This window comes from Miscanthus floridulus, chromosome 17 (assembly GCF_019320115.1).
Source record: "Miscanthus floridulus cultivar M001 chromosome 17, ASM1932011v1, whole genome shotgun sequence".
NCBI lineage: Eukaryota > Viridiplantae > Streptophyta > Magnoliopsida > Poales > Poaceae > Miscanthus > Miscanthus floridulus.
In genome coordinates this window covers 90,449,036-90,461,223 of record NC_089596.1, presented here as the reverse complement: position 1 = coordinate 90,461,223, position 12,188 = coordinate 90,449,036, and positions in this window count along the sequence as shown.

The following is a 12,188-nucleotide window of genomic DNA, read 5'->3' as shown; positions in this document are numbered from 1 at the left end:
GGGCGAACGGATGGGTCTTCATCTGGCCTGCCTGCTTCCAAGAAGTCTCACAAGCCAAGTACTCTTCTAGGTACTCCAGTTGTAGCTAGTATGCTCTTAGGTGAGCATATTTTATACTCTCTGTCCCTTTGTTTTCTTGTTTTTATCTTGAACCGAGTACTTTTATTCTTTTCTCAGCGGGTGCTCTGGTGGCCTTGGTTGAGACCGAGGGGGAAGAGGATGATGAAGTACCCCTCATCATGCGGCGGTGAGTTGTTTTCATATTCCCCTTCCATTGAATTTCTTCCTCTTTGTCTTGACTTTAGTCTTGATCTTTTTGAAGTAACCAGACGTTGGGTATGGGTTCTTCTGAGGCTCCCGTGCTGGCTTCTTCTGAAGCTCCGGTGTTGAGTTCTTTGGTAGCTTTGGTACCGAGTTCTTCTGTAGCTTCGGATGTCGAGTTCTTCCACGGCTCTAGCCCCGGCTTCTTCCAGGGCTCCGGTCTCAGGCTATACCGCTCTTGTCGCCAAGTGGCGGGGATGTTTTTGCCGTCAGTGGTCCCCCCTGCGAGATCTTCTTTTGGTTTTGCGAGGAAGAAGGTGGCTGGGTGAGTAGATTCTGGCTTCATCTTTTTGCTTCTGTTCTCCTTTTTTCTAGTTCTCATCGGCGACTTCTTTTATCAATTTTCAGTCATTCGTCTTCTCTCGCTTCTTCATCGACTTCTTCCTAGCCCTTCGTCGTGCCATCGAGTACCGAGCCTCAGGACTTACAGCATACTAGTTGGTGAAGTGGCTGTGGGGGCTACGAAGCTTTTCTGGCGATGGTGGCGCTGTAGACTTGGCCGCCCCGGAGGTGACCGTGGCCATTGCGTCGGGTCCTTCTGAGGGATTCGGCCTCGGCTTCCCAGGAGGTTGCTCTGGTTGTTCCTTCTTCGCCTCGGCCGGCCTCTCCTTCTCTTGCCTCTGGTGGTCCACCTTTTGCTGATGATGTGGTGCAGCAGTTCGATGCCACTCATCGGCTATCGGAATTAACTGCTACCTAGGGAAACTTGTCGTCCCTTGCGACTTCTTTTGGAGAAAAGCTCTAGGTAAGCTTTTTCATCGTTCCTTCTTTAGATGTTCGCTTTTCTTTGGTCCTTATTCTTTGTTTTTCTTTGTATCTTTTTGCTCAGTCCTTCTCTCATGATCATACCGGCTTCTTTTTCTCGTCTGAAAACGAGAAAAAGTTATCTTCAGAAGTGAGCACCCTGAAAGCTGATCTTGATCTCCTCTAGGCCTGAGATGGAGGCTGAGCGTCAAACGCATCAGGACTGAAGAAAAATCTCTTCGTGCCCGGGCTGTTGAGATCGAGAAGCAGAGGGATGCCGCTCTTCAGGAGGCTCGAAAGAACTCAGGAGGCTGTGAAGGACTTGGAGGCCGTGAAGGAGTGCAATGGTATTGAGGGTTCTTTTTGTTTCTTTTTGTATTCAAACTTTCCTTTCTGCTGACTTGTTATCTGTTGTTTCGTCCAGCTCTCCGGGTTGAAAAACAAAATCTCTCGGAGGGCAGTTGAAGAAATGAAGACTCTTGTTCATACAAGTCATAACAAGGCTGAGGAGGTAATTACTCATGCTGAAGAAGGAACTTGCGCTTGCTAAGTTGATTAGGCGTGGAGCTGATAGACATCTTGTGCAGGCCCAGAAAACCATTGAAGACTTGTCTGGCAGGTTGGAGACGGCTACTGAAAACTAGGAAGGCTTTGTGGAAATCCTTTCGTTCAGTAGTCCGACGTTCTTCGAACTCCAATGGATGACGAGCAATCTTGGGCTCAGTTGATTCCTCGAATTCCGACTTGTTTCCAAGAGTTTGTGAAGAGGTGCGCTCAACTGTGTACCAAGAATGTTCTGGCCTAAGTCCGGGTTCTTGCTCTAGCGGCTCCTTTGTCCAAGATAGCAGAGGAAGCTGATAGTCAAGAATATATCGATGCTGTTGAGAGGATAGAGCCTGAAGTTGAAGACTTAGCTAGTAGGATAGTAGATAATCTTAAAATTATTCTCCCTTCTCCTGATGATGAGGCTTGATGTATTTGACTTTTATGCCCATGCCTTGTAATATGACATTATACTTCTTTTTTGAATGAAGGTCTTTTTTGTTGATGTCTTCTTTGCCTGAATGACCTGCCTATTCCTCGGATGATGAGTACTTTTCTGTTCAAGTAAACAACTCGTTATATATAGATCTTTGTGTTTGAAAGCATCTAGGCCCCTAGTTGGATTTCGGTGATTAATGTCAATACAAGATTACTATAACTAACGTGTGTTTTGCAGAGGCAATTAAGTTAGGTCATGGTAATGGAGATCGATTGGGCAATCAAGGTTGTCATGCCCCTATGATGGAAATCATTTCAGTTTTCAAAGGATGGACGACAAGGTTAAGGATGACTAGTTCTAAGTGTCGATTGGAGTTGGAGTGACACTTAGAGTAGTTTAGGACTTTGTTTTTCCTTTGGCCATACTATTAAGGGGGGTATGAACGGGTAGCTTGACCTAGTTGAGTCTAGTGAGTTAGGTGTGGTGCACACTTGTTAAAACTAGCTCTAGGTAGCTCCTATGAAAGCCTAAGATCCTTTAGAGCAAACTTCATTTACATATGTTCGAGAGTTGGAAGTGAATGGAGGGTCAAATACTGACCGGACGCTGGCTCCGATGTGACCGGACGCTGGCCGTAGGGTCCGGTCAGTTCATTTGATCAAGAGACTATGTTCAGTGAGATCGGACGCTGGAGAGGTCAACTGACCAGACGCTGAAGTCCAGCGTCTGGTCGACTCCAGTAAGGTTCCAGAGAAGAGAATCTGTGACCAAACGCGTCCAGTCAGTACTGACCGGACCCTAGGAGTTCAGCGTCCGGTCAAGTACAGTAAGGTTCCAGTAAGGGTTTAATGTGACCGAACACGTCCGGTCAGTGGTGACCGGACTCTAACAGCGTCCGGTCAACACATTTTCACTGGTTCACGAGTTAAATTGATCAGAGCGTTTGGTCAACATGACCGGAGCGTCCGGTCACCCCGTAGAAGCTCATAACGGTTCATTTTTAGGCTGCCTTATAAATAAAAGCTCCACTCGTGTGTGGAGTTACTTTTGCTCATTCCAACAGCTGAGAAACACGTTTGTGAGTGCCAAGAAGAGCAAGGTCCTAGTGAGATGATTGAGATTTGAGAATCTAAGAGAGTAGCCTCATTAGTGAATCAAGAGTAGCAAAGTGTGCATCCATCTTCTCATTAGGCTTCGCATGGTCAAGTGAGAGTTTGTGCTTGTTACTCTTGGTGATCGCCATCACCTAGATGGCTTGGTGGTGATTGGGAGCTTGGTGATCACCTAATGGAGCTTGTGGGTGACCCAACTCAAGTTGTGAGTGGCTTTGGGTGATTCACCACGACGGAGTGTCGAAGATCAACCCGTAGAGAGCACTTGATCCTTGCGCGGATCAAGGGGGAGCTACACCCTTGCGCGGGTGCTCCAACGAGGACTAGTGGGGAGTGGTGACTCTCCGATACCTCGGTAAAACATCGCCGTGTTCCTCTCTCTCTATTTACTTTGAGCATTTACTTTGAACAATTCAATACTTGTCTTTACATTCATAGAATTGCCATGCTAGAGTAAGTTTAGAACATAGGTTGCAAGTCCGTTGTGTGTTAGGTTAATAGAAACACTTTTCTAGGCACAAGGGGTTAATTGGGCTAACCATATGATTTGATTATTGCAAGAAAATTTAGAATTAGCCCAATTCACCCCCCCCCTCTCTTGGGCATCTTGATCCTTTCAATTGGTATCAGAGCCTTGTGCTCACGTTTTAAGCTTAATCGCTTTGAGCAAGATGTCTCACGGGGATGGACCTCCTCCTATCTTTGAGGGAAGATGACTTTTCATATTGGAAAATCCGCATGGAGGCGTACTTAGAAGCTCTAGACATTGGTATTCTTAGAGCCGCCTCACAAGGCTTCCCAAAACCTCAGGATGCTACTAACCTACAACAGCGATGAGGTTAACTATGAAAAATAGAATGCAAAGGCTCGAAACACCATCTTTAGAGGCCTTTGCAAAGATGTGTTCAACCGTGTAAGAAACCACAAAGCCGCCCATGCACTATGGTCGGACGTTTGTGCGCTCCATGAGGGAAATCAAGAGTGAGCGTGAGGAACGCTATCATCTTGTAATTAAAAAACTAAATTCATTTGAGATGCTTCCCAAAGAAAGTGCTAATGAGATGTACTCTCATTTAAATATTCTTATAGAGGAAGTCAATGGGCTTGGACTTACTCAAATGTCACCATCCGACGTTGTGAGAAAGATCTTGAGTGTCCTCCCCATTGACAAATATGGGCACATTGTGACCGTGCTACATCAAGGTGATCTTTTCACTGCTACACCAACACAAATCTTGGGAAAGATCAATGCTCATGAGATGTACATGCACATCACGCCACAAGATGGCTCATCCTCTATAAAGAAGAAAGAGAAGGACTTAGCATTCAAAGCTAGCCAAGATAAGGGCAAAGCAAGACTTGAGTATGAGAGCTCAAGTGATGAAGATAATGAAGAAAGTCTTGCTCTTATGGTGAAGAAGACCGCCAAGATGCTAAAGAAGCTAAACAAGAGTGGCATCAAGTTTGATGGCAAGAAGAAGAAGTTATTCACTAGCTCAAGAAGAAAGACAATCTCCGAGATGGATTGCTACAATTGTGGCGAACTTGGCCATCTAGCTCATCAATGCACAAAGTCCAAGAAAGACAAGTTCAAGAACAAGGGCAAGAAAGATGACTCAAGCAATGAAGATGAAGATAATAAGAAAAAAGAACAAGCCATACAAGAAGAGAGATGGCAAAAAGAGGGACTTCTGCAAGAAGAAGAAGAGTGGCAATGCCTACATCATCGGTGATTGGCTCACGGACATTGATTCATCTAGTGGATCATCTGATGATGATAGTGACAATGAGAAGGTGGCCACCATTGCTATTGATCTTTCATCTTCACCGCTACCATCACCATCATCCTCTACACACCTATGCCTTATGACCAAGGGTGAACGCAAGGTATCAAATGATGATGATAGTAGTGATGATGAACATGCTAGTGATGATGATAGTAATAGCGATAGCGATGATGATGATTCACCTTTATAAGATGATCTTATCAAAATACTAAGAAAATACACTAAGATCATTAGAAAGAGTAGAGCTAAAAATGAAAAGCTTGACGCTAAAAATGATTCACTCTTAGCTAAATGCGATACATTGGAAAAGACTAATGTTGAGCTCAAAGAAACAAATGATTCTATATCATCCAAACTCAAGGAGCTCAAATCTTCTAAGAAAGAGCTTAAAGATAAACATGATAAACTTGAGTGGATACACAATGAGCTCATCACTAGCCACAACAAGATAAAAGATGAATACACTACTCTCAAGATCAACTATGATACTCTTGTTATTGCTCAAGAATTTTTATCAAATGAGCCACATGATGCTACTAACCATGTTGTTAAGATTGATATAGCTACATCATGTGATGATTTAATTGATGTGAGCATTGAGCAAGGAACTAGTGGCAAAGGCAAAAAAGTGGTTGAGTGCAATGACTATGATAAATTTGTCAAGCTCAAGAATGCAAATGAAAAGCTCATGAAAAATCTTAAAGAGATGAAAAGCCATAACACCATTGGGCTAGAAATTCTTGATCATGATGAAGAGTTGATCCTTGAGAATGAAAAGCTCAAATAAGAGAACAAGAAGCTCAAGGAAGAGAAGAACAATGATGTTCTCAAGGAAGAGAACAAGAAGCTTAAGATGGAGAAATAACATCTTAAGATTGGGTTTAGCAAGTTTGCTAGAGGCAAGCATCTCCAAAGTGAGCTACTCATGAACACCGTCATGAAGATGGATAGAAGTGATATTAGATATGTGGCAAGTATAGAGAAGAAGAAGGGTCAAGTTCAACAACAACAATCAAAGCCAAAGCCAAAACCAAAGAGATGTTTTGAGTGTGGACAAGAAGGCCACTTTGCTCATGAGTGTCAAACTCCACCACCACAATCCTTGCCCAAGCATGCTAGACCTTTTACTTTCAATGCTCACTATATGCTTAGAAAAGATTCTAGTGGAAAGATGAAAGTCATATTCTTAGGACCCCCTAACAAGAATAGGCCTAAGAAGATTTGGGTGGCCAAGTCACTTGTTGAGAAGGTGAAGGGCCCTCAACAAGTTTGGATTCCTAAAGCTTGAATCTCTTGTGTGTAGGTGAACTACAAGACCGGTGGAAGTCATTGGGTTATTGATAGTGGTTGCACTCAACATATGACCGATGATTCTTGTATGTTCACCTCACTAGATGAAGAGGTAGATGGACAAGAGAAAATAACATTTGGAGATAATTCAAAGGGCAAGGTTAAAGGATTGGGCAAAGTGACAATATCAAATGATCATTCCATCTCCAATGGGCTCTATGTTGCTTCATTGAGCTTCAACTTGCTATCTGTTGGACAATTATGTGACCTTGGCTTTCAATGCTTGTTCACCAAGAAGAAGGTTGTTGTATCCAAGGTAGATGACAATCAAGTGATATTCAATAGATTTAGATACAACAACTTATATCTAGTGGACTTCATCTCCGAAGATACAAATTTGAAGACTTGCCTATTCACCAAAACAATACTTGGGTGGCTATGGCATAGAAGACTTGTTCATGTTGGGATGAGCTCACTCAAGAAGCTTATAAAGAATAATTTGGTGAGAGGGTTGAAGGATGTGAAGTTTGAGAAGGACAAGCTTTGTAGTGCATGTCAAGCCAGCAAGCAAGTTGCAAATACTCATTCAACCAAAGCTTTCATGTCAACCACAAGAGTGCTAGAACTCCTACATATTGATTTATTTGGACCAACAACATACAAGAGTTTGGGAGATAATCTCTATTGTCTTGTGATTATGGATGACTATTCAAGGTATACATGGGTATTCTTCCTTCGTGACAAATCCAAAGTTGCATCTTGCTTCAAGAAGTTTGTCAAGAGAGCTCAAAATGAATTTAAAGTGAAGCTCAAGAAGATTAAAAGTGACAATGGCAAAGAATTTGACAACACAAACATTGAAGCCTATTGTGATGAAGTTGGAATTAAACATGAAGTCTCCACAACGTATACTCCTCAACAAAATGGTGTAGTTGAGAGAAAAAACCGGACCTTAATCACTCTTGTAAGGACAATGCTAGATGAGTACAACACCCCTGAAGCTCTATGGGCGGAAGCAATCAACACCGCATGTTATGCATCCAACTGCCTATTCCTTCAAAAGTTCCTTGGCAAGACACCTTATGAGTTGTTCAATGGGAAGAAGCCGGATGTCTTATTCTTTAGGGTGTTTGGTTGCAAATGCTACATCTACAAGAAGCGGCAACACCTAGGGAAGTTCCAAAGACATTGTGATATAGGTTTTTTTGTTGGTTACTCATTGAAGTCCAAAGCATATAGAGTATTTAATCATGCCACCGGCTTGGTTGAAGAAACATATGATGTGGAATTTGATGAATCTAACGGCTCCCAAGGAGCACATGAGAATCTTGATGATGTAGGTGATGAACCATTGAGAGAGGCTATGAAGAATATTTCGGTGGGAGACATCAAGCCAAAAGATGATGAAGATGATGTACAAGTCATTAACCAACCTTCTCCATCAAGTGTGCCACAAGATGGTGAAAAAGATGGGAGAGTAGAAAGTGAAGATACTCATATCTCCCATGAGCAAATGGTGGTACAAGCACAAGATGTTGATGCTCCACAACCTCCTCCTCAAGTGGTCAATAGAAGAAATACACCTCTCCTACAAGATCATCCACAAGATCTTATCATATGGAGTCCATCAAAGGGTGTAATGACTCGATCTCAAAAACTTACTTCATTTATTGCTCATCACTCTTTTGTCTCTTGCTATGAGCCTACCAAGGTAGAAAAAGCTCTTAAAGATCTGGATTGGATCAATGCCATGCATGAAGAGTTGAACAACTTCACTCGCAATGAAGTTTGGACTCTTGAAGAGCGACTAAAAGGTTGGAACAAAGTGAGTGTTCCGCAACAAGCAAGATGATCAAGGTGTTGTTGTGAGGAATAAGGCAAGACTAGTTGCAAAGGGGTTCTCTCAAGTTGAAGGTTTGGACTTTGGAGAGACCTTTACACCGGTTGTAAGATTAGAAGACATCCGTATCCTTCTTGCATATGCATCACATCATGAAATGAAACTATATCAAATGGATGTGAAAAGTATATTTTTAAATGACTTTATTAATGAACTAGTCTATGTTGATCAACCTCCTGGGTTTGAAGACCCTAGATATCCTAATCATGTTTATAGGTTGTCCAAGGCACTATATGGGTTTAAGCAAGCCCCAAGAGCTTGGTATGAGCGCCTTCGGGACTTCCTCATTGAGAAGGGTTTCACTATTGGGAAGGTCGATACCACACTATTCACCAAGAAGCTTAATGGGCATATCTTCATTTGTTGAGTATATGTTGATGATATCATCTTTGGATCATCAAATGAAGACTCATGCAAAGGATTTGGTGAATTAATGTTGAAGGAGTTTGAGATGTCAATGATTGGTGAGTTTACATTCTTTCTTGGTTTTCAAGTCAAATAAATGAAAGAAGGCATCTTCATCTCTCAAGAGAAATACACAAAAGATATTCTCAAGAGATTCAAGATGGATGAATGTAAGTCAATCAATACACCAATGTCTACCAATGGACATCTCGACCTAGATGAGGGAGGTAACCCGATTGATCAAACTCTCTACCGTTCTATGATTGACAGTTTGTTATATTTGACTGCATCTAGGCCCGATGTCATGTTTAGTGTGTGTATATATGCTAGATTTCAAGCTAGTCCTAAGGAAACACATTTAATTGCCATAAAAGAATCCTTAGGTATCTTAAGCACACACCAAGCATTGGCCTTTGGTATCCCAAAGGAGCTATATTTGAATTAATTGGCTATTCTGATTCGGATTACGCCGGATGCAAAGTTGATAGAAAAAACACATCCGGAGGGTGCCATTTGCTTGGTGGATCACTTGTGTCTTGGTTCTCCAAGAAACAAAATAGTGTGGCTTTGTCCACTGCCGAAGCGGAATACATTGCCGCGGGTGCTTGTTGTGCACAAATATTATACATGAAACAAACTTTGCTAGACTATAGTGTAGTTATAGAAAAAGTACCTATTTTGTGTGACAATGAAAGTGCGGTAAAATTTGTAAATAATCCGGTTCAATATTCTCGCACCAAGCACATAGATATCCACCATCGCTTTCTAAGAGATCATGTTGCTAAAAATGATATATCACTAGAAGGTGTAAGAACCGAAGATCAATTAGCGGATCTTTACTAAACCACTAGATGAGGCTACATTTTGTAGATTACGGAATGAGCTCAATGTACTTGACTTTAGCAACTTCACTAAAAATTGAGCTTGTGTTGTTCCTTGCATTCATTGTAATATACAACATGTTTAATTTTTAGCAATGCATATAGGGCTTGTCTAACATGGTTAAGATAACCGCCGAAAAGCGTGTGAAGAAGCTTAACCTTGGATCAAACTTGACAAGCAACTAGATTTACTTACAAAGTATTGCATATGCATGTATGTTGTTTTGTCGTTTTGTTCCATTTGCCCTCTTATTGCCTATTTTCTTAAAAAAGAATTATAGCCTAAGGCAAATTATTTTAAAAAATATGAAGGTTTGAGAGAGGTCACTCACATCAGTCCCAATTGGTGTTTATTTGGATCTTATTCAAGTTGGGACTTGATTGGGAACAGGCAGCGTGAAGGAACTTTGAAGATTTGCTAGAAAAGGAGCACCGGACGCTGCTGTCCAGCGTTCGGTCAGTTCACAGGAGGTGAACTATTGCTGAAGGAGTGACTGGACGCTGCGTTTGTGCGTCCGGTCAGGAAGGGATCTAGCGTCTGGTCGTTTGAATAAGAAACAGGCTATACTGACCGGACCCTGCCTACGTTCGGTCATGGACCACCGGACACGTCCGGTCGTGATTCTAGGGGAATTGGACCTCTCTGGAATCAACCGGACGCTGGGTGATAGCGTCCGGTCGCTACCATCGGAGCGTCCGGTTAGTGGATCTCGCGTGGCGTCAGGACTATTCTTCCGTTTCCTTATCTGTTGCGTTGGGGGGCCTATTTAATCGCATCTGCCGTACACTTGCCCCGCATCTCGCCGTGCCCTAGCCACCGCACCACCATAGCTCCACCACACCGCCGAGCTTCCCTGTCGTTGGAGCACTGCCTGCGCTCACCTCTGGTCCACGACTGCCCGTGCCGAGCCCCTCGCGCCACCTCATCCGCAAGCCTCCCACAACTGTGACGCCGTAGCCGAGCACTTTGCCACGCCGTCGTTGCCCGCATGTGCCACCGTCGGCTCCTAGGCACCGAGTGCCACTCAAGGCCGTTGTTCTAGTGCCCTAGCCCTACCTCCTCGTTGGTAAGGCCAGACCTTTGCTCCTAATTTGATCTGCTTATGACCTAGATAAAATTGCAATGCACTGATTTCAAATCACATTCAGGGCTTTTGATCTACCCTAACCCTAGTCGGTTCCGAGGTTCCCCGCGTGACGTCTTTTCTTTTCCCAGATCACTGTTCATCAGGTAGCATGCCCGTCATCTCAATTTCGTACCTACATTGCTTGCTTCCTAGGTTTTCGCATCTATTAGATATATTGTATTTATTTGTATATCCATCTATTACATCGTGCAGCGAGTCGGTGCTGTTGAGGTTCTTGTGGCAGTTGTCAGTCAACTCAGAGCCAAGCTCACGAGTAAGGATCGAGGCCAAGCCTCGGGAGTGTTAGTTTGACTATTGATCTTCATCAGCGGCAGTTCATCCTCTTGTCAGATCATATGGCTCGCACGAAGAACGTTGGTGGTGGTCCGGGAGATGATGATCGGAGGCCCCCGCCTCACTAGCCTATAGGACCAAAAGGCAAGGCAATGAAGCAAGTGACATCCAAGAAGCGCAAATACCCCAACGCAAAGATAGCGAGAGCAGCTGCAGTCGCTGAGGCCACAGAGCGTGCCGAGAGAGGCGGTGCCCATAGTGGAGTTGTCATAGCAGATCATCTGGCACTAGATGCGTAGGGCAGACTGAGGGAGATTGAGCAACTTCATGTTAGTCCACCTAGGACTGTCATGATGGTAGGACATCGTCTAGCTATTGAGGAGCCTCAGTGTCAGGGGGAGTCCTAGCAGGAGCCACAGTAGCAGCCCCCACCAGCAGAGCCTCAGCCAGCTCAGGAGACTCAGGAGGGCTAGTAGGCCGAGGGGACTGAGTCGGCACCCCAGCTACACCACTCTGGTCATACCAGTGCTACAGTTCTAGCGAGGCCAGCTACATAGTGCAAGGGTTCACGCCCACCACCCAGACCACAGGGTCCGCCTCCAGTAGTATATCTTGACTTAAGGGCCACCACAGCCAGACAAGTTTGCCAGCTACAGTTTGTTGAGTTTGACATGTGGTTCCCTCCTAGGAGGGATGGGAGGGCAGTAGGGGGGTTCTACACGCCACTGCAGGAGGATTTCTATAATGCTTATCTCAATAGTGGGGCAGTGTTTAGATCTCAGAGAGTCTGCAGTATAGAGTCTATTGTGGCAGCAGTCGGAGAGCATATCCACCCTTACTTGTCATATTTGCCGAGGCTAACAGATCTGATTGGCTGGACAGGAGTATATGTACTATCTTGGGTCTGGCAGTTTTATGCTTCACTCTACGTTGATCCGCATCACAACTTTATACACTTTGCATTCAACGGTAGAGACTATAGGGTGATGAGTTTTAGGGCCTGGGAGATACTGAGGCTATAGGATTAGCCTGTCAGATTGCATGAGGTATGCTATGGATAGCAGGAGCCTCCCAGGCGTCCTCATGGAGGGTTGGTGCCCCCTACAGATTTGGTGCGACATTGCTTCAAGGAGCCCTTTGGTGAGGGGTCGAGGAGGAACCCCAGTGACCTTACTCCTACAGCGCGAGTGCTAGAGGCCATTATCAGGAGGACACTACTTCCCAGGTTGGGATATAGGGAGGGTCTGACTCGCTTATAGCTCTAGCTTCTTAATGCCCTAATGTAGTAGACCATGTTTGATATTTGGGACCTCCTTCTATTAGAGATGGAGGATACCATAGCTGA